Source organism: Calypte anna, chromosome 1 (genome assembly GCF_003957555.1).
Source record: "Calypte anna isolate BGI_N300 chromosome 1, bCalAnn1_v1.p, whole genome shotgun sequence".
Classification (NCBI taxonomy): Eukaryota; Metazoa; Chordata; class Aves; order Apodiformes; family Trochilidae; genus Calypte; species Calypte anna.
This window is the reverse complement of record NC_044244.1, coordinates 6,649,405-6,672,843: the sequence shown is the minus strand read 5'-3', so window position 1 is coordinate 6,672,843 and position 23,439 is coordinate 6,649,405. Positions and strand designations below refer to the sequence as shown.

Here is a 23,439-nt window from a genome sequence, read left to right as displayed (position 1 = left end):
AACTATGAAAAACAACCTTATGTTTCAGCTTTGGGACTTTGCTTAAAAATTACTTTAGAACTGTTTTCAAGAAAAGTCAATTTATTTCACCCAAGTGGAGATTTAAGACATCAGAGAGCCATCTGGTGGTTTGATTGCCTCCTAATTAAAATTCGTCTCTTGGGCTCTTGACTTCCTCTGCTGCTGCTGAGCTAAATTGGCTGGCCCAGAGCATAAATGGAGAGGAATTAAAAATTCCAAGATGTGCAAAAGCCAAATTTAAATATTTTGGACTGTCAGACAAGATTTTGCCATTGCTTTGCAAACGTGAACTGTCCACAAAGCCCAAATGATGAATTTACTCTATTGTTTCTTATGTCTTTCTTACAAGTTTAGAAGTAGAATAAAGTTTCACAAAAATCCTCAGTGGGATGGAAGAAGAAAAGTAAAGTACTAAGTAAGTTTATGTTGCATTTCTCTGGCACTGATGTTTTGTTTCATAGAAAGATTTACCTGCCCATAGCAGGGCAAAACTCCCTGCCCATAGCAGGGGGCTTGGAAGTAGATCATTTTTAAAGCCCCTTTCAACCCAATCCGCTTTATTATTCTGTGATTTTCTCCCATGACTTCCTACATTTTGAAAGAGAAAGAGATCTGTGGCTTTGGAAATAGACAAAGCAAAAAAGAAAAAAGAGGAGATACTGAAAGTTACCATTATTGCTGGTTCAGGCATTCCCCTGGCATTTTTTCCATCACCTGTTTCTGGAAGGGTGCCCACCCTGGAAGCAGCTCTGGAAAGGGTGGAGGTCATAGCCTGGCACCATCTCCTGAGGCAGCAGAGATCTGATAGAAGCAGAACCTGCAGCTCCATTTGCAGTTGGACTCAACCACGTTGGTGCATGTGAAGTGTGCCAGAGTCCAGCTGTCAAGCCAATCTCCTCTGGGGCTCAGCAGAGGAAAGACTTCATAATTTGCCTAATTAATTAGTGATGAGCTGCTCATTGTTGGTCAGAGACTGCAGTAAATAACAACAGGAAAATCAGAAAGCTCCTCCCACCCTCAGGGATAGCAGCAGTTGAGTGAGATCTTCATGATGACAGCTCTGGATGTCGACATTTATATTCCACCAAAGTGACATTTTGGATGCCTAAAGTCCCTCTTTGCATTTGGCCCTTATCTCTCCATCCCTGCATAGATGGAGATGGCCTCTGCAAGTTTTATTCTGGAATTCTTGGCTCTGAACCCCCAGACAGAAGCTCCTGCAGGACTAAACTGGATGTGCTTGCTCAGTCTCATCCCCATCACTACTTGGTCCACAGCAGGGCTGATACAGGCTCTGGGTGAGCATGAAGCAGAACAGCCCCCAAACTTTTAGCTGGGTTGTAGTGGACACATCCCAGCTGGGGTGGGGACAGACCCCACCTGGAGTAATGGATCCAGTCCCCAGCACAGGAAGGACAAAGAGATTTTGGAGCAAGTCCACAGGAAATGTTCAAGGCCAGGTTGGATGGGGTTTGGAGGTGTCCCTGCCCATGGCAGGGGGTTAGAACTAGATGGACTTTCAGGTCCCTTCCAACTCAAACCATTCTCTGATTAATTCCATGATAAATCACAATCTGGAACAGGGTCACCACTGTCATTACTGGCTTTATCTGAGAAACAAATCCATGGCCTTGGGTTTTTCAACTGTATCAAGAAAAGTCAATTTTGTGGAGCTTCGTTGCACAGGTCTCATCAGTAACTCTGCAAACCTCCCCCTGGAATGTTCAGAGTGTTAACTAAGAGACAGGAAATATGGTGACAAGGCAGTATGTCCTCTCTAGAAGGACAGAGTAGGTGTCATTCCCAGAAAAGGTGACAGGAGTTTCATCTGAGCCTCACAGAGTGATGCTGTGCTGTTCTTTGGAAAGCAGCAAAGCCTGAACCTGGAGCTTTTAGGGCTTCCCTAGAGCTCAAACACCATCATTACTCAGCCTGGGTCTCCCTGAAAAAAAAAACCCAAACCACACAGGACCCTGATTTCAGCCTGAATCGATGCTACCCCTTCCAGCAAAAAATGCAGAGGAGGGAAGTTACTCAGAAAAAAACCCAGCAATTTCTGAGTCTGTAGCAAGGGGAGGACAAACACTGGTTTTGTTTTATACTTTTGGCATCATGTGATTCATTGCTCAGGTTTTCATCCTTTATGTTGGTTGCTTTTCCTCCTCCTGCTACTCAAGTACTTTTCCTGCTTGCTTCCAGCATTTTTACCATCTGTATTTTACCATCTGTATTTCTCTGTGATCCCCACAGGAGGAGCCTCAGTACTGCTCTAGCAGGCACCATTCAAGACCACATAAGAGCCTTTGCAGTTTCAGGCTATATACACGGCTGTTCTCTCAGTTAGTAGCCAGGAAATATACTTTTTTAATAAAAAAAATAAATAAATCTTACTGTGACAGGGCATACTGTTCAATCTGTAAAGAGTTTCTAGGGATATTTTCCACGGACTGTGGTTCCTTTAGCCAGAGCACTTGGTGCATCAGGACCAATAATTTCAGGCTGTGATTCTCAGTGGAGGGGATTATTCATGGGGTAAAAGTGAAATCCAAAAGCCTTTGCAGGATCACAAGTTGAAATACACCTTTTGCAACTTCTCTGCCAGCAACCCACAGGAGATTTCTTAAGTGTCAGAGAGCGGTTGGGAAGACAGCTTCATCCTAGAAACAGGCAAAACTAGGGTTTGAAAAACATGTGTTTCTTTTTGGAGATCATCACAGGCTTCTCCTCTGCCCTAAAGCCCACTTTCCCTCTCCAAATGCCTTGATGTCACCTATCTGCTGTTTGTCTCATCTAAGAGCTGCAGGGATTGTGGGGTCTCCAAGCTCTGAGCACTAAATCCAGGCCATTGCTGACCTCCCAGTGCAGAGCATCACGAGATCCCCCAGAGCCAGGCTGGGAGCATGGGTGGATTCTTCCTCCTTCCTGAGCTCAGGTTTTCCAACTAACAGAGGTTGGGATACATTGCCCCCCAGACCAGGATCCACCTAAAACCCAAATGTGGGTCCAGGATGCCAGCAGAGATTCCACAAAGTGGCCCCTGTGCTAAGAAAAATCTGACTTAGCCTCTGGCCTCCATTCTGGCACAGAAAAACTGCTAAATCCCATTTCTGTGACTAAAATTTGCTGGTAATAACCACAGCTGCTGGTGGAACTGTTTTTCAGTGCTCTAAGGCTGGTTAATTAGAAATCCATAGATTGATGTTACATGAGAAATAATAGATCCTTTATTTTTTCAAGTGCTTAATTATTAATAAATTAATGAGATGGAAACTGAAGTGCAAGGAAAAATGGTTCTCAGACTGAAGGAAGTTAATATAAAATCTAAAATGCATTCTCTTCCAGCTTATTAACTTTGAGATTGATGTAATAACCTCAAGAGGTTTTTTAGTTTGTCTCTTCTCTCAAGTTTATATTCAGTATAAACTACAAAAGTAGTTTCTATATTCAGACTAGATCTTGAAAGGATTTTCTTTTACAGGGTGAATTTTGCTATTTGTGAAAAGAAAATGGAACAATATGGCAAGATCTGCAGACTAATGTTACTCAGTAAACTCTTCCTTTTCAGAGATTAATCAACCTGAGCCCCTTTTTCTATCACTAAATTACAAAATGTACTCTGCAGAATTTCAGGAGAAAATTCATTTTATGTTCCATTACTGCTCATGTGTGACCATACCCAATGCATCTGCAATATTGTCCAGTTTCTCTTCTAATTTTCTTGGCATCGGAAGCAATTTGAAACCGCAGAAAGTAGAAATGGGGAGAAAAATCCCAGCATCATTTTGTCCATCAATCATTTCATTGTCTCCTCTGAAGTTGCAGGATTGTTCCCCACTTCTCTGACCTGTTCAGCTTTGAGACACAGATCTCTTCATGCTTCACTCAGAGGATAACTTCATCTATTAGGACAGTGTGTCCTGTCCTCATACTCATCATAAAAATTTCCTTTTCTTTCATTCTTTTCTTACTTTCACACCATTGTTTCCTTTTCTGAGGCAGATGTCTCAGAGCCAGTACCATCATGGAAACCTCAGCTTCCACATCCTTTGGCTGGGTGGCTGTTTTCTAAGGTCTTGCACCCAGTGGGGCACTTCCTAAGTCCTCCTGCTTTTCACCTGAGAGTTGCTTCTGGAGTCATCACTGCTGCTATAACATAAAATGTGTCAAGGTTTATGTTGCACCCTTCTCCTCCTTCTTAGGGTGTATGGAAACCTCAGATCTCATACCACAATCACCAACACATCTCTTCTCTCCCACTGGGAAACACAGAGCTGTTTACGGAACATGCTACTCTCTTCTAAAATTCAGAGGAATATGTTAAAATTACCAGAGCTTACTGTCACCAGAGAGATGAGCTCCAAACTTTTCTTTGGAATTTCTTGCTAAACAGAAGTTTCTGCAGACTGCATTTGCTTTTCCTTGAAAAAAATGGATACATCCTTCTCCTCACCTCAGCAAGGAGCCTGAATTGCAGCTCAGGAAGCATTTGGAAACACTCCCAGGGATTTCAGGGGCTTTGAGCAACATCCCACACGCACACTTGAGCTTTTCACCTAAACCTCCCTCCAGACTATGGTTTATCCCAGCCTGGGTGACTGCTGATGTGGTTTCTTCGGATTGCTGGGTGATTCCTTCGGAAAAGAGAGAGGTTGACAGAGCCGTCCTTGCTGTAGCAGGTCAACAAAGCTGCAGAAAGGGATCTCCTGGCTTTTCTGAACACCTGCAGTCGGTGAGTAACCAGAAAAGGTCTTTATGGGGTTCCAAGAGCAGCCAATTTCTCTCCCCTTAGCAGTCTGCATCCACCAGGCACTGTGCAGAACATATCCCATACTAATCACTGCTTGGTCAAACGAACCTCTGAAGCTCTTTCCAACTCTTCCCAGGCATTTCTGCCAGCCTCCTAAATAATTTCTGTACTTCTTCTCACAGTCTCAATCTCCTAATGCTTCTTCAAACATCGTGGGTGATGCACAAAACTTTACATTCCCCTGTCAAGCCCTCAAAATAACCACTGTAGTTGGAAAAGGAAATACCTCTCTGTTTCAGCCCCCAGGAAACACTGAGTTGTTCATGGGGGACACATTACCACTTTCCAAACTCACAAGAATACAGATTTCCCTCTGTTGAAGGCACTTGTGGGCTCTCCATCAGGGAGACACCATCTCAAAACTTACAGGGATCCACTTGCATCCAAGAACTCTGCTCCCCCATGAGATACATCTCAAACTGGCAAATGTTTCAAAAATTATTAGGAAAAATGTGTGGAAGGAACAGAGTCACGTTTCTCTCAGGGAAATGAGCTTGAAATGGATACTGTGAGTAACATATGCAAAAATCCTTTTTTGTCTGTGACAATTTCGTTTAGACCTTAATTGCTTAACTGAATCCCTTTCAAACTGCATAGTAAAATAAATGACTGCAGAAGCCTAAGTGTACGAGTGTAAATACCTTTTCAAACATCTTGAATTTTTAGACAGTGAATCAAAGAGAAACAGAAGGATGCAGTCTAATTTTTAATCACTTTCCTACTACTCAAATTATAAGAAGCAATGAAATACATCATAAGAGACATCTTGAGATATTTTGGCATGCTGATAAACTGAAATTGAATGGTTTGACATGCTATCTCAGATAAATGAACTTTGAAGTCTTTGCTAAGTTTTCCCTGGACCACTGATAAAAATAAGCTCAAGTTCAAAGCTCACCCTGTTTGGCTTTGCACATCTGAACTGAGAACAGCATAAAACATTCTAAGTAGCTCCTGAAGAACCTTTAAAAAGTGTTATTGATGAGAACAGTGCTGGGACAGGCACACGAATGCTACTGGGCCCACGACGTGAAGGCTGAAGAGCAGCAAGAAAGGGAAACCCATTGGATGCTGTGGTGGAAATTACAAGGTATTGCTCATTCATCCTCAGCAGCTCAAATGTGGTGGCTTGGTCCATGCTGAAGGCTGAGCCTCCTCATGGTCACCCAGACTGACAAATTCACAGTTCCTGGGGGTATGAGACAGCACTTGGACACCTGCCCACCACAGCCTTCCACCACAGTCCTTAGAGACTGGATGTGGCACTCAGTGCCATGGTCTGGTAACTAGCGGTAGTGGATCAAGGGTTGGACTTGACGATCTCAGAGGTCCCTTCCAACCCAGCCGATTATATGGTTCTTACCCTCATCCACTGTCACACAGCTCTGCAGGCTTGCAGCCCTTAGACAGGAGGTCCTCTTGCTTCTCTTTCCCTCACAAATCTGATTTTAGGTGTGGGCTTTCCCCAGAGCCCACCCGTGGGTCTCCCCTTTACCATCAGCTCTGAGTCAGGCGGCGTGGGACTGTGAGCAGCAATGAGAGGCAGATCCGTGACAGCCTCCTCCCAACAGGCTCCCTCCTCTCCTCCCTCACCACCAAGCAGCTCTTCACACCACCAGGGAAGCACAGGATGCTGCCTTAGCACCAACTCCTACCCACCAGCTGCTACACTCAGCTTGGGGTTGGCAACAGTCGGTGGGAGGGTAGCAACCAGCCCAGCCTCCTGGGGCAGAGACACCAAGACCATCCTGAAATTGGCTGGGATGGGAGACAGACACACTGATCACCTCAAGGAGGTTGTGGCTTTGCTTGAGGATGCAACCATGTGGATCCAATTTCAGGATTTGGGGGGCTCCCGATGTGGGGCAGATATAGGACATCTACAACACCAACTACATGAAAGCCAGGAAATGACATTAAGCACTCACTTAAGCATTGAACGCCTGAGGTCTATGGATCCCCTCCTGCTCCACACTATTTGTTTTGGATCACTACAATGAGCTGTCTATCCCACACCTCCTTGCTGGCTCCAGGTCATGCAGCTCATACCCTCAATGTCACACTATAGTAATGGTGCTGTTGTGCTGGCCTGCAGCATGGTCCTGCATGTCCTCTGAGATGATCTAAACTTAAAAAAACCCAAGTTGTGTATTGATTGTGTGAGAGGGCCATCAGGGCACCACTTAGGGCCTCAAGGAGACCAATGGCCAAACACCCTGTGGCATCAGTGCCCCTGAGATGCAGAGCAGGGTAGGTGCAACGCATCCCAACCACGTGGCCCAGGGGTGATGAACAGCCCCTTACTCTCTTTATTTAGCAAACCTAATCCAGTCAGGACTGGGAAGAATTCCTTACTTGAACATCAGGCTTGTCCCATTCCTGCCCTTGTTTAGATATTTTTATCTGGAAATGCTGTTTGCCAAAGTTGTTTTGTTTTTTTTTAACTTCCTTAGCTTATCACAAGCCATCCTCTACAAGGCTGAAGTTGCTTCAATCATTACAGCTCTATCCAGAGGCAAAATCAAATCCTTGATCTATGAGACTGATTCTGTTGAAATAAGCAGAAAAATTCTGTCTGAATTCAGCAACAGCATGGTGTGTGCATAGACATGGACATGGACAGGACTAAGAAAACCCCAGGAAGTATCAGAGTTTACACCTCAGATGGGCATGGAAAGCAGATCAGTGCTGCTAACCCCCATCCTCATCACACTGGTCCTGCTTGTTCTCTGTCTGGCTTCCAGTCCCTTCACACAGTCCTTGAAGTTCCATTTGAGGCATTTGGTTTCCACAGTAAAATGAGGAGGATGCTCCTTATTGAATGTGGAAGATTATCTAACACTCCCAGATGGTTTGGTGGTTGCTAATTCTCATCTGTGCATCACTTAATGCAATTCTGACAGAGGAGGCAAACCTTTTCTCAGTGCAGTTGAGCAGATCAGGACAGAAATCACTGGCCTGCAGGGTTCCAAGATACAAATGTGACCCCTCAACAAGCTGATAGTGAACACTGGATCATCACAGCCACACAACCCTGGAAAACAGCCACTCCTTAGTTTTTGAGGCCGAAATCTGTCATTCTGCAAGCATACAGATGGTGCTTCCTCAGCATCACACAGTGTGCATGGTCACTTGAGAGATGTCCCACAGCCTTTAAATCTTTAAGTGATGAGTATCAGCCTGCAGTTATCTACATAGGGCTTTCAACTGATCTATCCAACCACACGTAAGTCATTCACTAAAACATTTAAAACCCAACTGAGAAAGAGCAGATTTCAGGAGAAATAAAGCAAGTGCAAGTTAAGATACTACTCAAAACAGCCAAAGCTGTAATATACAGTCCTCTGGATCAGTTTTAGCCATAACTGTCAGTTCTGGTGGGTCTATAGTCTCTGTTCTGTATGTACCCTACCACTCCACCAATGAGCAGTACCACTTTCCAACAACACTTTCTTTTATTTTTCTCTTATGACATGAGTATAAGAAAATTCCATGCAAAAAACATATCCAGGGTATTATGAATTTCAACAATCTGTGATTAATGAGATTGTGGGAGTGGCTCTTTTTTTCCTGGACACTTGTACTTTTACACATTGCTTTGACTTAATAATGTGCACAGTAGAAACAAGTCTATTCCCTGTGCCTCAGGTTTGTAAAGGACTCACTGAAATGATAAGTGAAATGTGTAGAGAACTGCTGAAAAAAAACAAAGCCATCAAAATTTCAGTTAATTAGCACTAGCTAAGTAGCTGCAGGAATAACAGATGTAGCCTATTTTCTTGCTGTAGGTAAAGATTAACAAGTATTCAATTCATGGCAGTTTTCAAGTTGCTAAGGATTATGAGAACAATGCCCCTATTTTCAGCTCACCAAGGAGAGTGGAGTGACTCAAAGAGCCCAATCTTTCAAAAAGAGCCTTCAGATGATGAATCTGCTGAAGCCTGGCTGGAGACCTGGCATGGGCTGACACCATCACTCCCTGTGGGACCCAAGGCAAAGTCCCCACAGCACATCTGGACAAGTTATTAAGAAACTGGGCTTAAAAGGGAAATCTTGTTTATGTCATGTATGCTAGAGGAACTCCAAGAAGAGGCAAATCCTGTGGCCAAGCCAAAGTGCAAAGGTTTCACTCCAGTAAAGGACATCAGTGGTGAAGGAACTTCTGACAGGTCTCATGATGTCCAATTTAGCTGCTGGGCTGGTTACACTTTGGTTTTTGTGTCTAAAAGAGGACATTTCTTTTACAGATTTTATTATCCTTTATATATATATATATAGACAGGCAAGGAAAAAGAGTGGAAGTGTTCAATGTCAGGTTGGATGTGGCTTTAAACAACATAGTCTCGGGACAGATGTCTGTGCCCATGGCAAGGGGAGTTGAACTAGGTGATCTTTAAAAGGTTCCTTCTGACCCAAACCCTTCTGTGATGCTCTGATTTATGAGAACAGAACATTTTAGAATTTTCAAAAGAAATTGTGACCATATTGGCAGAAGTAAAACCCCACAGGCAATTGTGCTTCCTTTCCATCTCTCTGGAGTTTTACAAGGCAAAAGCTTCACAGGTTAAATGTACAGAGCTGCACTGGAATCTGATGTGATCTACTGAGTGAGAAATGAACATGAAGGAAAGCAGGATACCTTTTGTTTTAGGAATTTCTCTGAAAAAGATAAATAATGCTAGTTTCTTTATAATGGGTCAATACATGAGAAGTAATGCACTGGAAAGAAAATATGTTTTCTGAAAGTAATATTAATATTCACATTCTAAAGGGCACTTGCATATTCAGACTGAAAAAATGGGCTATTTTATGTGTTCAAAGTCCAAACAGAATAAAACAGTACGTACTCCCTTTGCTTTGCAAATAACTATTCAGCTGAGGCTATGAATGTAATTTACTACCAAGTGATTAAATAAACAGCAAGAAAATAAATTTTGCACTAACAGCCACGTGGCATGTTATATGCAGGACATGAGAGTGCATTCAAGACAGAGTTCCTGCTAGTTCAGGTTCCCTCTCCCACTTCTCCTTGTCCCCTTCTCAGCATTTGGGGAGGGGTAAGCACCATACAGAGGTACCTGGGGCTACATAAGGGCTGACATCCCCAAGTAGGAATTAGGTTGCAGTGTAAAACCCTGCAAACTACTTTTGTACACCTGTGTTCATGCCACCTGGGAGACCTTGGCCAGACTGAAGTCTGAATTGTGTCAGACAGCTCTGGAAAAATTGTGCCAGGAGGAAGCTCTTGCCACAGTGATTTCTGCTGCAGGGCAATGGGCAGTGGTGCCAGGGCCAGATCAACAACACTGACATGTCCTGCTCTGAAATGTGAAGAAGTTAAACCAGGACAAATCTTTAACTGCTCTGTTTTTTTGTTTTTTCTTTTGCTTAAAGACTTTTTGGTGATACCGTATTTTTTTTGTTGTGGTTTTTGTTTTTTTTTCAGGGAGGGAGAATGATACAGACTAGCTATTTTGAGAAACCCTTTGAAATCAAACTCAAGTAGCCTTTAAGCAATTTCACTGTGCCAAAAGTTGTACTTTAAACCACTCAGTGTTTGCACAGTATGTTTGTCTGAGACACTTACATGCCTGAACTGATATTATCATCTCAAAACTTCATAGAATTTAAGACATTTACCCTCACAGCATCCACACATGGCAGAAAGAGCTTTCCACTTCCCAAAGCAGGAGCAGAGGCACAGAGGTTGTGCCTTTTCTGTCCCCCCATGGGAACAGAACCCACTGTCCCACAAGTGCCCCCACTGTCAGGGCTGCTGCCATGCTCCCCCAAGACTGTTCCCTTCAGCCATCCATCCTCTTGGCAAATGCCTAGACACAAATCCAGACTTCATTTACTGGTGGAGATGTAGCAAAAAAATTTCATATCCAGCCCCCAGGGTGTGAATAAGGTGCCCAACTTCACCCAGAAAACTTTCCCAGGAGGGCTGGTGGGTTTGTATCAAGTCTAAGGCTCTCATGCCTCCAAGAATCCTCTTTCAAATCCCTCTCCTGATGTGTATTACTAAGGACAATAATTATTTTAAAAACAGAGATGATTCCTAGTTATCTTACTCATTATTGCACTGTGCCCTTGGACATCCATCACTTTGAGCTCACTTCTTTGCAGGGGAACAGGAGAGACTCAGAGTTCCTTTCTTTCTGAACTGGAAAGGAACCTGATCACTCCTCATTTCCCATGGAGATCCAGGCACACTCTGCTCCTGCTGCACAGAAGGAGCACAATTCATGGTCCCCATGGCAGAGGGAGGTGATGGAGCCAGCCCAGGGTTGGGCACATTGCTCCTTCATCCCCTGGGTTGCAATAACCATTTCCACCCACCCACAGCATAAAGAAATGGATATTCAAATTCTGGGTACTGCTGTTCAATTTTTTCCAGACTGGGTTTAAACTGCTATTTTATAGCTCTCCCTTACCAAAGTTTTAATTGATGCCTCCTTTTATTCCCTTCCATTGCGGGGGATACATTTGGCTGCATCCACATCCGTGCACAGTAGGTGAAATCCTGGCTCTATGCAAGAGATTTTTAAACTTTGTTTATTGTACCTCTGCTGCTTTAGATTTCCACATATCTACACCACAAAGATATATAAATCCATGCAGTGGTGATGGCCATCACTGCTTGTGCTGTCACACTGAGTCCCCAGGCAGCCTGGGCTCAGTTCTGCACAGGTTTTTGCACAGGGATGGATGGGATGGAAGAATAAAGTGACTGCACAAATACTGCACAACATGGGGTAACAAGGGAAACGCTGGAAGGGATCAAGCCATACCAAAATATGTTTTCAAAATAGTAATCCCCAGCAAACAAGCCCATTCACTTTTACTTGTTCCCAGATGGACCACAGCACTCCTTGGTGGGCAATGCCAGAGGCCAGATTTCAGTACTCTTACTTCTTTTAACAACTTACTGCATGAAAAGTAGCACTGACTTGAACAAAAAGACAAACCAAACCCTAACACAAAACCAAACCCAATTAATCTTACCCAGAATTAATTAGGGAAGTATTCCCTTTCTGTGGGCAGGGAAATTACAAGAGAAAATTATCTGAGACCACAATGTAAATCAATGACAGAATAACACAAGAGCTCAAGGTTTTCAGACCCATGTGCTTTAACCACAAAACCAGCCTTTCAAGACTGGAGAGCAGCAGCCCCTGGTTCCCTTTACACATTGCTGGATAACAGGCTAGAGCATTATTCCTCAAAGAGACCTGTCCCTTATCCACCCTGCACTGCTGCATGTTATTTTAGCACCTTTAATTTAGAGAGGAACATCACAATTCCTTTAACAGAAGACACTTGGTTTTCCCAGTGCATCAGAGACAGCCTAATGAGCACCTACCACTGAGATACTGTGTCTGCTTCTACTTTTTTGTACCATATGGCTCAGCTTCTGCTTTTCCCTCCTTCTCTTTTGAGCTGTGAGCTTCCTCCTCTGCCCCCATCCCTGCTCCGGGGGACTGCGCCGGCAGCAAACACAGCAGAGTGCAGGAATATGGACACAGCATTGGCTCAGGTGCCTTGAGAGGCTGTCACACACTGGGAGAAGCAACCAAGCAATAAAATACACCTGTACCCACCTCCTGCCATCATTCAAGGGGTTGTAAAGCACTGACTGGCTACAGGTGACCGATGGGAGGATGTGAGATGAGGATATGAGATTCCCTCTGGAATGTTTCTGGCACACTGTGCTGCTCCAGGTTTGGGGAAGGGAGCGTCCACCTGTGGGACAAGGTGAACTTGTAGCAAAACACCTTGTGCCGGAAGAACACCTGGGTGAAGATGTGTGCAAGTGGAGTGGGCAGAGAGCAGATGGGAAGGCAGGGAAAAAGCTCAGCCACAAGTAATAGCCTCAGGTATGACTATCACCTGGTCATATCCAACAGCATACTGCAAGGCAAAGGATACTCAGGCCAGAGAGAAAGTCCAAACCTTCAGCTAAATGCACAGACAGAAGATACATCACTTATTTGACTTCTTTTCTTATCTTTTCCTCCTCTATTGTCTTTTTGCTCGTGCTGTTTGCAAACAGTTGCCTTTTTGCAGTGATTTTTTGAACATACACGGCCACGAATGCACTGGCAAATTTCTTGTGTTATTCAGCACAAGTAGGGCCAGGATTAAAGGAAGAGAGACTGTTCAATAGCACCTTTCTCCTGCTTTCTCCTGCTCTGTTATAAACAACCCCAAGAGAGAAATGGTCTCTCCCCAAAACATTTGAAGAAGCTGCTGTGACTCTCCTGAGAGTGATCACACCTTGATAGCAAGAAAAGGCACTCCAGCTACAATGATGCTAAGCTCCTGAGAAAGAGGGTGCAAGACAAAATGTCTTTCCCCAGGAAATTTTCTTTGAAAAATATATTTAATCTGGTATAAAGTATGACCCAATCTTCAGAGACAGAAATCTTACCTACATTTCCCTCGCCACCCTTCAAACCAGGCAAGACAGCATCAATCTGAAGCAAAACCTTTATATAGCGAATCCAGCTGCAAAACCATCTGAAAAGGGCAGATTTAAAAGCTTCTGGCAGTCAGTTTCCAGCCCAGAGAAGCAAAATGTCAAAAGCACTTTCTGCAAACAGTCCTGCCCAATGCTTACAGGGAAACAAACATTAATCAATGGAGAAGACCCTGAGCTGTGATGAGATAAATATTGCCTGGTGAGCAACCAGAGCGAGGTAATTTCCCTCATCTGTGCTCAGTATCACTTAATTATGTTTATACTTCTTCTATCCAGTGGCACTGGGTAACATTTTGTAAAAGGGTGACCATGAACTTTAGGACTGAGTATATGTAACACCACCCTCACAACATGAAGCCTCATCATGATGGATGCTTAGATCCCTTTCCTCCTAAAGGAATAAGCCCTTTCCTGAAGCTGCAAGAGACTCATGGCAGAGTTTTAATGGCAGAAGCCCTGAGGCAGAGATAAATAATTGAACAAATTTTAGTTTGCTAACTGGCTTTTAATATTAAGAATGCCAACCCCAGTTTTTAGTAATGCTGTCTCTTTGCTTACATAGGCAAAATTCTCTATTTCCTTTCCTTCAGGACAAATGGACACTTAAAGGCTCTACTATGTCCCACCCAAGGATGCCAATGCTCCTCAGAGTATCACCAACTAAGGATGAAGAAAATAGAATTAGAGTGGCTAAATGTTACTAACCAACAGAGTATTGTCAGAGAGAATAAACACCAAACTTCTCCAAAGCATTTTTGGTACTGCAGTACAAAAAGCCTTTTACAGCTAAGCCAGGATCACAAGGCACAAAATAGGAATTTGGTGTTGGAGAAGAAAGGAAAAGATTACATAAGTACTTAGGTCTCTGAACACATTTCCTCCAATTTAAGGCAAAAAAATGGCTTTTACAGGCTAAGATATAACCATGTGGCATGCATCAGAATAAAATGAGCCTATGGTCTATAAATGCATCAAAGAAGACTTTACAAGCAGCAATATTTTCTTTTTCCACAAAATACTTAAAAAAGTAAAAGTCTGGCTACAGCAGACCTAACCACTGTTGAAGAGAAAAGAAAAACCCAGTCCTCCAGATTTATTTTCCATTGAATAATTTTCCAGGGACAATGTTTAAAGCAGAAAACTATGACAAGAACTTCTGCAGTCTTGTGAAAATAGTTTCTGTAAGAAGAAGTAACCATAACACTACAAAAGGAAGTCAAAATAGGATTTCAAACAGCAATCTGCATTTCCATTAAAAAATCTAGGTTTTACACAATCCTGTTTTGTCTTGTTCCTCAGGTCAGGCACAGAAAACTATATGAATCTCTCTGGTGTTAAAAATATGTTCTTTGTAGAGTTCTGGGGCAATTACCAGATGAAATATAAAGCAAGAGAACTTTTCCTTCATTGTGACTATGAATAGGATGATAATGCTTCATCACCACCTTGTTTGATGAGTTCTTTTAGAAGCTACAGAGAATCTCTTCATACAATAAAAAAATATAACTGAAAGTTAGGCCAACACTGACTCTGGAACTCCTGAGCAGAGTAACCTATCTGAATACAGTACCTACAACAGAGGCTGGAGATGAGATATAAGCATGCTTGAGAAACTGAGCCTGGTCCTTTTGCTCCCAAATCCTTTAATATCTTCTGGTACACACTGACATGTAACACTCCTGAGCCTGCTACTGTCCCCTGCACTGCAGTCGGTACAACTTTCCTCCAGAAAAAAAGTCAAGAGGAAAAAACAAATGTTAATAATGGTTTCACCACGTAAAAGAACAGACTTTTCTTTTTGCCTCACTGCCACATCATTTCACTTCAAAGCTTTCATAACAAAGTCCCTTTTTTTAAAAATGAGGGTAGCTATTTAATCAGAATGCCTCCACGTTGTGCCTGAGAGGAATCCTACCATATCATAATGAATTCTCATACTGTGGCATACATGGATTTAACATTTATTATCAGCCTTGATGCAAAGCCCTTTCCTCCTGAACTAAACACTAGGTATTTAATTGATTTTAGTGCACCACAGTGTAAATTACCAGGTACTGAGAGATGCAGAACTCAGTGTAAAAGGCTCATTCTGTGACTGCTGGAACATCAAGTAACCAGCAACGAAACTTCTGGGCAAGACATGAAAGGAAGGAGATGGTTATCCAAGGCTAACAAAATGGAGAGAAAATTGCTAAGGGCTCTAAATAGGCACCTGCCTGCTGTTTGGAGAGAAAAGCCTCATTCCTGCTCTTGGGAAGCTGTGGTATTACACAGGATTACTGGCAGATCTCTACTGCTGCCCCGGGAATTGCTTGGACCAGACTGAGCTGTACAATAGAGGGACATAAAGCCCTGTGCCCAGCTACAACAGGGCCCTAACTGGGGAGTTAAGTGATGGAACTGCTGGTGGGCTGAAGGAAGAAACTAAATTTGATGCTGCCAAAATTTATTGCTGTGAAAAAATAAAACCAATCAAGGCACAGAATCTCACCCTATGGGTCTGGTATGAAACCTCAGAAAGCACTTGCTTACTGGACTCACCAGTATAGAAAAATAATCAGGTATGTTTGTCTGATTTAGGAGACCTTCAGATTTTTCTGGAACTTTAAAGGGTAATACATTAGAATTAGGTTTATTTGGAGTTTTAGCCAAGTCTCTTGTTTCCCTTGTTGACAACAGCAGCTTTGCAACAATAGGTATCTTAAAGCAAAAAACCATTTTCATCTGAACTGTTCACATTTCTGTAAAAGCAAACAACATTATAATGCTGTCTGTTCAGTGAAACTGTGGAAAAGTTTCTCCATTATCTCTTTATTCTCAAGGCTCCAGAGGAAGAAAAAAAACATTCTCCATCAGATGTAGCATAACACTTTGATTAAAAAAACCACCTCAGTGTTGCCTTGTTAATGAGTCCATTCTGGGACATTTCAGACTAAGATAACAATAATGAGTGCAAGCTTAGAAGCAAGGATGCTGAAAATGGGTTACACTTGTTGAAGGTGACTGCCTCTGAGTGGGTTTGGAAATCATCATGAGGAATTTTTTTATCCTTCCCAAGATGAAGAAGATTCTCACCATTCCTGGGTTGCTGTAGGAAGGTTTGGCTGATGCCCACTGGGCTCTGAAATGCCTGCTCCTAGCCACAGTTGAAGCCTTTACACAGAGCAGTACAAGGCAGCAAAAGGGCTCCTGTTCAGTGCTGTTCCCAGGAGAAGATGCTGTGTTCAGAGGGGACATAGGGAGCAGGAGCTACTGAAAGTCCTCCTGTGGCCAGAAAAACCCCCAGCAGAATTAAAACCTAGGGGCAGCTAGGATGATCCAATGTGCACATATCACACTTTTGGGATCATACACAATCCACACAATTACAGGTGTCTAAATCATCCCACAGATCACTCTTTTGTCTATTAATCTGTTGCCAACAAACCTGCCCATGCCCTGATTTCTACCACAATATTAATCTTTTCTAGTCTGCTTTTAACCTCTCAGCCACTGGAAAATGAGAGATACTCCTTTGTACTGAACACTTATCAGTGTAATCCAACTGATGTAATAGTCTTTTTTTCCCAAAATGTGAAGTTGGTGCTGGATTAATAACTACTACCCAGTTCCAGGGACATGATGCCAGGGGTCAGTTTATTATGTGGGTAGCAACCTGCAAAGTTCTAGTTGCAAAGTACTAAAATAGAGTAAGATTTACTCCTTTAGTTTTTTATAAGGTGGCCTGTGTTGCTCAGTCAATGTTTTCAAATAATTTCCAAATCTAACATCCCAGCTCTGACGTTTGGGCCCACACCTGCAAAATGTCCATACTCAAGGCTGGGATGGACCAAGGACTCATTTTCCTGAGCACTTCTCCTATCATCATGGGCTGATGCTCCCAGTCATGTCACACATGCTCACCCTGTTGCTTCTGTCCCACTTTGCTTTCCACACTCACCAGCTGACCCATCCCTGGAGAGCTGTGTCTCCTACAGCACCCTCCTCCCAGGTCAAAAAACTCTCATCCACAGAAGCAGCAAAAGACTTTTTTCAACCACAGGGTGTAGCCAGTGACATTTCTTATTCCCCTGCAGACTCAGGAAGGCTGATTTGGTCAGTTCACTGCTGTTTCACTCCCCAGGATGTGAGAACATGAAATCCTGCCTAACTGAGTGCCTGTTCTGCTATTTCATAGTTTAAGCAAAGCTCACAGGCTCCTTCCTGGCATGCCCAGATGTGCATAACCCTTCCTGGTGCTGCAGTTCTTAAGTATTAGTAGCTCAAAAAAACCCAACCAAAAACCCCACAACACCAAACCCAAAAAACCCCCCAACAAGTTAACAATTTATTCAGTAATTGCTTAATATCAAATTCATGTATATCTGCATGACCAGAAATTTGGAACAGGTCTTTCCCTGGCCCATCCATTAAGTGTCCTAGCCAATAAACCCCATCAGATCCATCTGCCACCCATCTTATTCCTGTGCAGCACAAGGAGGTGCTGAAAACATGGGATCCAAGACTTTCAACACAGACCCAATATATTTTTCAGTGGGTGCCAGACACTTTTGAGACAAGACACCTCATCTGACCTAGGAATACTGGAAACAAAGAGCAGAGTGTATGGGTGTGCAGCTGAACTACCATCCTGAACCAGGAAAGACACTGAATGGCCTTGGTCATCAGCTCCAGTGTTCTTCATTTCTGGTGTTGTTTCTCCTGTTACCATTGCTGTTATTACTAATAAAGATAAAACCCACACCATCCACAGAAAAAGGTGATGCTAGGATGTTTCTGTCAGGTGTTTGCACAGAAGTATTTTCTGCTGCTGAAGGACTTATCTTGCTTTTATCATTCACATAAATCCCATTGTGCATGCAGAGAGACTTCTCTCTGTCTTTTGCATAATACTTTAAAGCCACACAAAACCCAGGGTGGGAATAAATCTCATGGAAGGAACGCGATGCGGCAGATCTGTGTTTTGCTTTAATTAGCATCCTGATGTGATGGCAGCTTTGGCCTGAGTCTGGCTGTTTTGTAACACAGTGCGTCCTTGCTACAGTCCTTAAAGAACCTGGCAAAGACTGCACTTCCCTCCATTGTCTGTTGTTTTTCTTGGAGGCTGAATATTTTCATTGAAATGTCACTTGCACGCCCCGTCCATGCTCGGTTGCTCTCGGAGCGTGCTCAGGCACCAGGCTTTCAGAAAACAAAGGGAATTCAGCACTTAATCACAGCTCAGTGCTTGGCTTACCTATTTGCAAAACCACAAGAGGCAAAGTTTTAGTAATAACGAAAACTTCTGCAAATTATACTGCAGGTAGATACCTGCCTGTATGAGCTGCTTCCCATGGTATTGAGGGGTTCTAAGGTGCTTGAATGTGGTGCAGGAGAGCTGATAATCTGCAAGGATGGGGCCCAGGGACTCTGAGCCTGCAGACTTCTGTAGGGCTCTTCTTGGTGTGTGGTCTGCACCCAGCAGGAAGGAGTTCCCATATCTTGGCTTTTCTGTGATGGAAATTATCTGAATAATTCAGCAGAGTTAAGATGCCAAGTTGGAAGAAACTCAAAGTCAGGGTTTGAGGCTCAGCTAGGCTGTTTTGTTTTGTTTTGTTTTGTTTTGGGTTGGTTTTTTTTTTTGGAAAGGTAAGGAGAAAGGTTTCAGGGTTGACAGAGCCAGGCTGGTCACCCTAAAAGCTTGTTCTGAGCAGAGATGTCAAAGCCTGGGAGACCTCATGCAGGAGAAATACTCTGGTGTCCTTGGAGAATCAGAATCCCCTCCTGCCAGGATCAGACCTGCACTTCAGGAGCACAGCCCTTGAAAGAGGTGGAAAGCTACACCAGACTGGCAGAATGATTTTTCCTTTTTTTAACTAGATCCTGGTATTAACAGGATTTCCTCTGGATTTGCTGCTGTTCTTCACTGTGAAAAAAGAGGGCAGAGAAACTCAGGGATGTGGTCAAGTTTGATCATTACTTGCTTGGTTATATGCTTTCCAGGGCCTCCTCCTGTATCCTTTCCCCATGTGAACTGTCTTGTTACCTTCAGGAGGAACTAAAGAAAGAAGAGTTCCAGCATTGCAGGTTGAAACTGCAGCCTGGAAGATGCATTAGAAAATGCTGTGTACCTGTAAGGATGTTAGGCAATGGATTTGATTCGCTAGGGCGTGTGTGACTGGATATTTTTAAGAAAAGGTTAATAAAACAGCTGCTAATGCTGACCAGCTGCTACAGGCAGCATATCCTGCCTGGGAATTCCCTAACTTTTGGAGGTGCCTTTTAGACCTAATTTTTAGGCTGTTTTACAAAGGCAATGATTTTTCCTCCCCATCTGCCTATTGGATGAACTTCTTGCCTTCTGGATGAATTTCAACCACCTTTGATGGAAGAGCAGAGATAAAAAAAAATATTAAGTTCCTATATTTTTAAGCAAATACAGAGGAATAAAGGAGAATAAGAAATTAATGCCTTTGTGAATTTTTAACTTGTCTCCATGTCTTTTCAGAGAGGCAACAACCCCAGCTCCTGTGGGGCTGTGCCTAGTACAGGGTGCACACAAATCTGTAGGAAACCAAACTTCACTGCTTCATGCTCCAGTTCAGGAGAACAATGTGGATGGAGTCAAAGTCCCAAGAGCTTTGGGAATCTGCTCCGACCTGCCCAGGCAGCACATTCAGAAACAGCATTTGCAAACAGTTCTGTGACACTCAGAAAAGATGTGTTTATGTAAATCCATTTTTCCAGCATGCAGAAAATGAATCACCAATACCCAAAGAGACCGATTTTGCCAGTGATGCATTAGTACCTGACAATATTAACCACAACAAGTTATCAGGAGATTTCCCTATGCTGATGAGATGAAGTAAGGCAGAGAGCTTAGAAGACACAGTAGGGTAATTCTGCCAAGTGGCATCAATAGCAATCAAAAATCCTGTACTAAAAAAAGTTTTCTATCACTACAAAAATTCTCTAAAAAAGTTTTCTATCATCCTGAGACATAAATTTTATTTCTGAAAGCACTTGATTTCCCCCCCATCTTCTACAATATCCTCCAAGGAAATCTCACCCAGCGTCCAGAAACGTTCAGAGAATTGTGGCTTTGAGGAATCTGGTGTAGGAGAAGGTGTCCCTGCCCATGCAGGAGAGTTGGAACTAGATGATCTTTCATGTCCCTTCCAACCCAAACCATTCTATGATTCTATGATTTTAGTGTTCCCTGTGTAGGTTTAAATGGCACTACAGGAAACCCAAGTTGGGAAAGGAACAGGTTTTTCTGGGTTTGAAAGAACATGATCCTAATTGAAATATAACAAAACCTAAATGTTTTGAAGTACTTTTCTCTAGTGCCTGCAAAATTTTAGCAGAATCATCACAGGAGAGGCAGCAATTATCCTACATCTATATTCTGCTTTGCAGCTGCAGTGGTAGCTCCACCTGATACCAAAGCTGAGCAATATTTCTTGGAGCAAAAGACAGCATGGAGTTGTCCATAATCTTGCCAAACTTAGAATCACTAGGTTGGAATATCCTGTATTTTGGGAAAATAAATAAAGAAAAAAATGGTCCAGTAATTTCTAAGGAACAGGTTAACACTTTGAGACAGCACATGAAATTCTGAGCTGTCAAATCTGGGGATCTCCAGGCTGGATGCACTAAGAGGACTGGGACAGTCTGAACAGTTTCCTGAGGACTGGTATACAATATATGTAAAAACAAGGTGGTGAAACCAAAGCCAGAGATCAGATTTCCCCATGAACGTGCCAGTAAACCCAGAGGACAGATTCACCAACAGCTACATAACCCTGGGAAGAGCTCCCAGAGGGACTGACAGGAATAAATTAGGTGTCAAATAGATGCAGACGGCTGCCTCGTCACCTCCCAACCTGCCAGCTCCAGCACAGACACTGCCACCTGTGCTTGCCCATACCTCTGACAGGATAAATGAGGTGCAATATTTATCCTTTAAGTGCTCCTGCTAACAGGCAAAAAGTAAAAGTAGACGTAACAAACATCCACCAGGAGGCTTGCTCTGCCTCCAAAAGCCTTCTCCCACAGAGGTGCTGGGAGATGCTCAGGGGCTGTAATGTGGATTTTCCACAACAAGAAGAACTTTAAAGGCTGGCAATGAAAATGCTGTCCATGAAACAAAAAACCTCCCCTGGGAAACATCAGTTAATGCCCACTTAACAAGCAATGAGCCAGGGAGAAGGGCATATGGATTTGAGATATGTTGTGCCCATGACACTGATCTCTGAGTGGCCCTAATGTTACATCCCCTCCCTTTTTTTTTTCTTTTTCTTTTCCTAACCTAAATGTTTCTTCATGAGACCTGCTTGACCCCTTCTACTTCATAGCAAACCTCAGTTTTAAATGTAGGCAACAACTGTATGATTTAGGAGAAATACACAAAAATGAGAAGCTAAAAACCCCACAAGGAATCTAGTAATAAATAGTGCAGAAATGTAAACAAACAGATAGCTCATGCCCTGCAATGCTTGGCAGCTATTGTATCAACAAGTTAGAGTTTCCTTGGAAACCAAAGATTATCCATGCGTGCCTCTCCCAGACAGAAACAGGCAAAGGAAGCACACAGAATTAATTTTAAGTCTTCTGGACTTTGTGGTGTTGCCACTTGACTATGGATGCCAATTTATCCCAATCACAGCTAATGATGAGAATTCAGAGGCAGTGCAGTGGCTGCACCATCCTTATGCAGTGTGCCTTGGGGACATATGCCATGAAATGTCCACAGTGACGAGGGTGAGTACCTGGGCATCTTGTCCTCTCCACCCTGGGATTATAAAACCCTTTTCCAAAAAGGCACAGGAAAGTCTTTCCCTGGAAATACCCTGTGCAGAGCAGAGGACACCATGGCCTTGTCTAATTTACAGCAGCAAGGAGGGCCAACAGCAATGGCTTGGAACAACATCAAACAACTTTAATAAAATTAAGCTTCAGCTAATGTGTTGTACCCGATCACTGAAGCAGATTAAGAGCCCACATGTGCACAGGGTTTGTCTGGGTGAGCAGGAGTTTGTTACAGTGCTGTCACTTGGTTGTCCCAGACCAGGACAGGAGGGTTTGAGAATCTTCCTTGCCTTTTTTTTTTTTTTCTTTGAATGATAAAAAGCATTGATCCTGCTCCCTGTCAGACTTCAGTGCATTTGGATGCACGATGTCTCAGCTCACCCCACAGCACAGGGTGCATAGCTCAGCCAGGGCTGGGGACAGCCCAGAGCTGCTGCCCCACACCCTCTGGATGGGTCCCTGGCAGCTGACTTCAGCCAAGGATTGCATCCCAGGGGCATCAGTGAAGCTGTGTCCATGAACAGCTGAATGATTGGCCCTTGGAAAACCAGTTGGCTGGGTTTACAAATATAACTATAACAGAAAGCATGATTTCCTAATAAGTGTTGAATTGGGAGCAAGTAGAAATTTATACTAATATATATATATATATACACATAATATATATTCAGTTTCACCTGTGATTGCAGATCTACATTTTAGATAATCCAGTCATCTGGATGTCAGAAATTTAGAAAAGTGAGGGTTACACTACATTAAATAAGCTAATAATAAGTAGGAGTTATATTGAGTATAATTTTTTTCTAAATAGATCAAACAAAAACAAGAATTTGTAGATCAACTTGTCACAAAAGTGTTCCTTCCTACAGCCCATCTCTTCTTCCCAAATTCCCATGTTGGAATTTTTAAGACACTGATGTCCCTGTGCAAGTTCTTTTGCACCACTCTGCGTTGAAACATAGGGCTATAGAAACAGACCAAAGATGTACAGGGCACTGTTCTTCCCATACTGCCAACAGGTTCTGAAATCATTGACAACAGAGAAGGGTCTCCCAGCATGGTCTCCCAAGGTTTCCCATGGGGTATTTAACCCCAGAGCTGCCTCTGTCAGATGCTCCAGGCTCCACATCTCTCTCTTCACAGCTGGGCTTTATCCCTCTGCCCTGTCTGCTCTGCTCGTTTGAGGTGATCACATAATTGAGAGAGACTAGAGATGGTAAGAAGTCATTTTAACTTCAAATTATGTTTTAAATTTATTTCAGAAGGATGAAAGGGAAAAAAAAATAAAAGCAGAATGAGCATCACTTCCCTCTCCCCTGCCAGCATGTGATGGGAG

At 43.1% G+C, this 23,439-nt stretch overlaps 1 protein-coding gene across 2 annotated transcripts in view; it reads right to left on the bottom strand.

Annotated features, from left to right (window-relative positions):
- The window catches only part of CAMK1D (calcium/calmodulin dependent protein kinase ID), a 228,202-nt gene that overhangs the window by 69,781 nt on the left and 134,982 nt on the right, over nt 1-23,439 (bottom strand). The gene's annotated exons all lie outside the window — the stretch shown is intronic.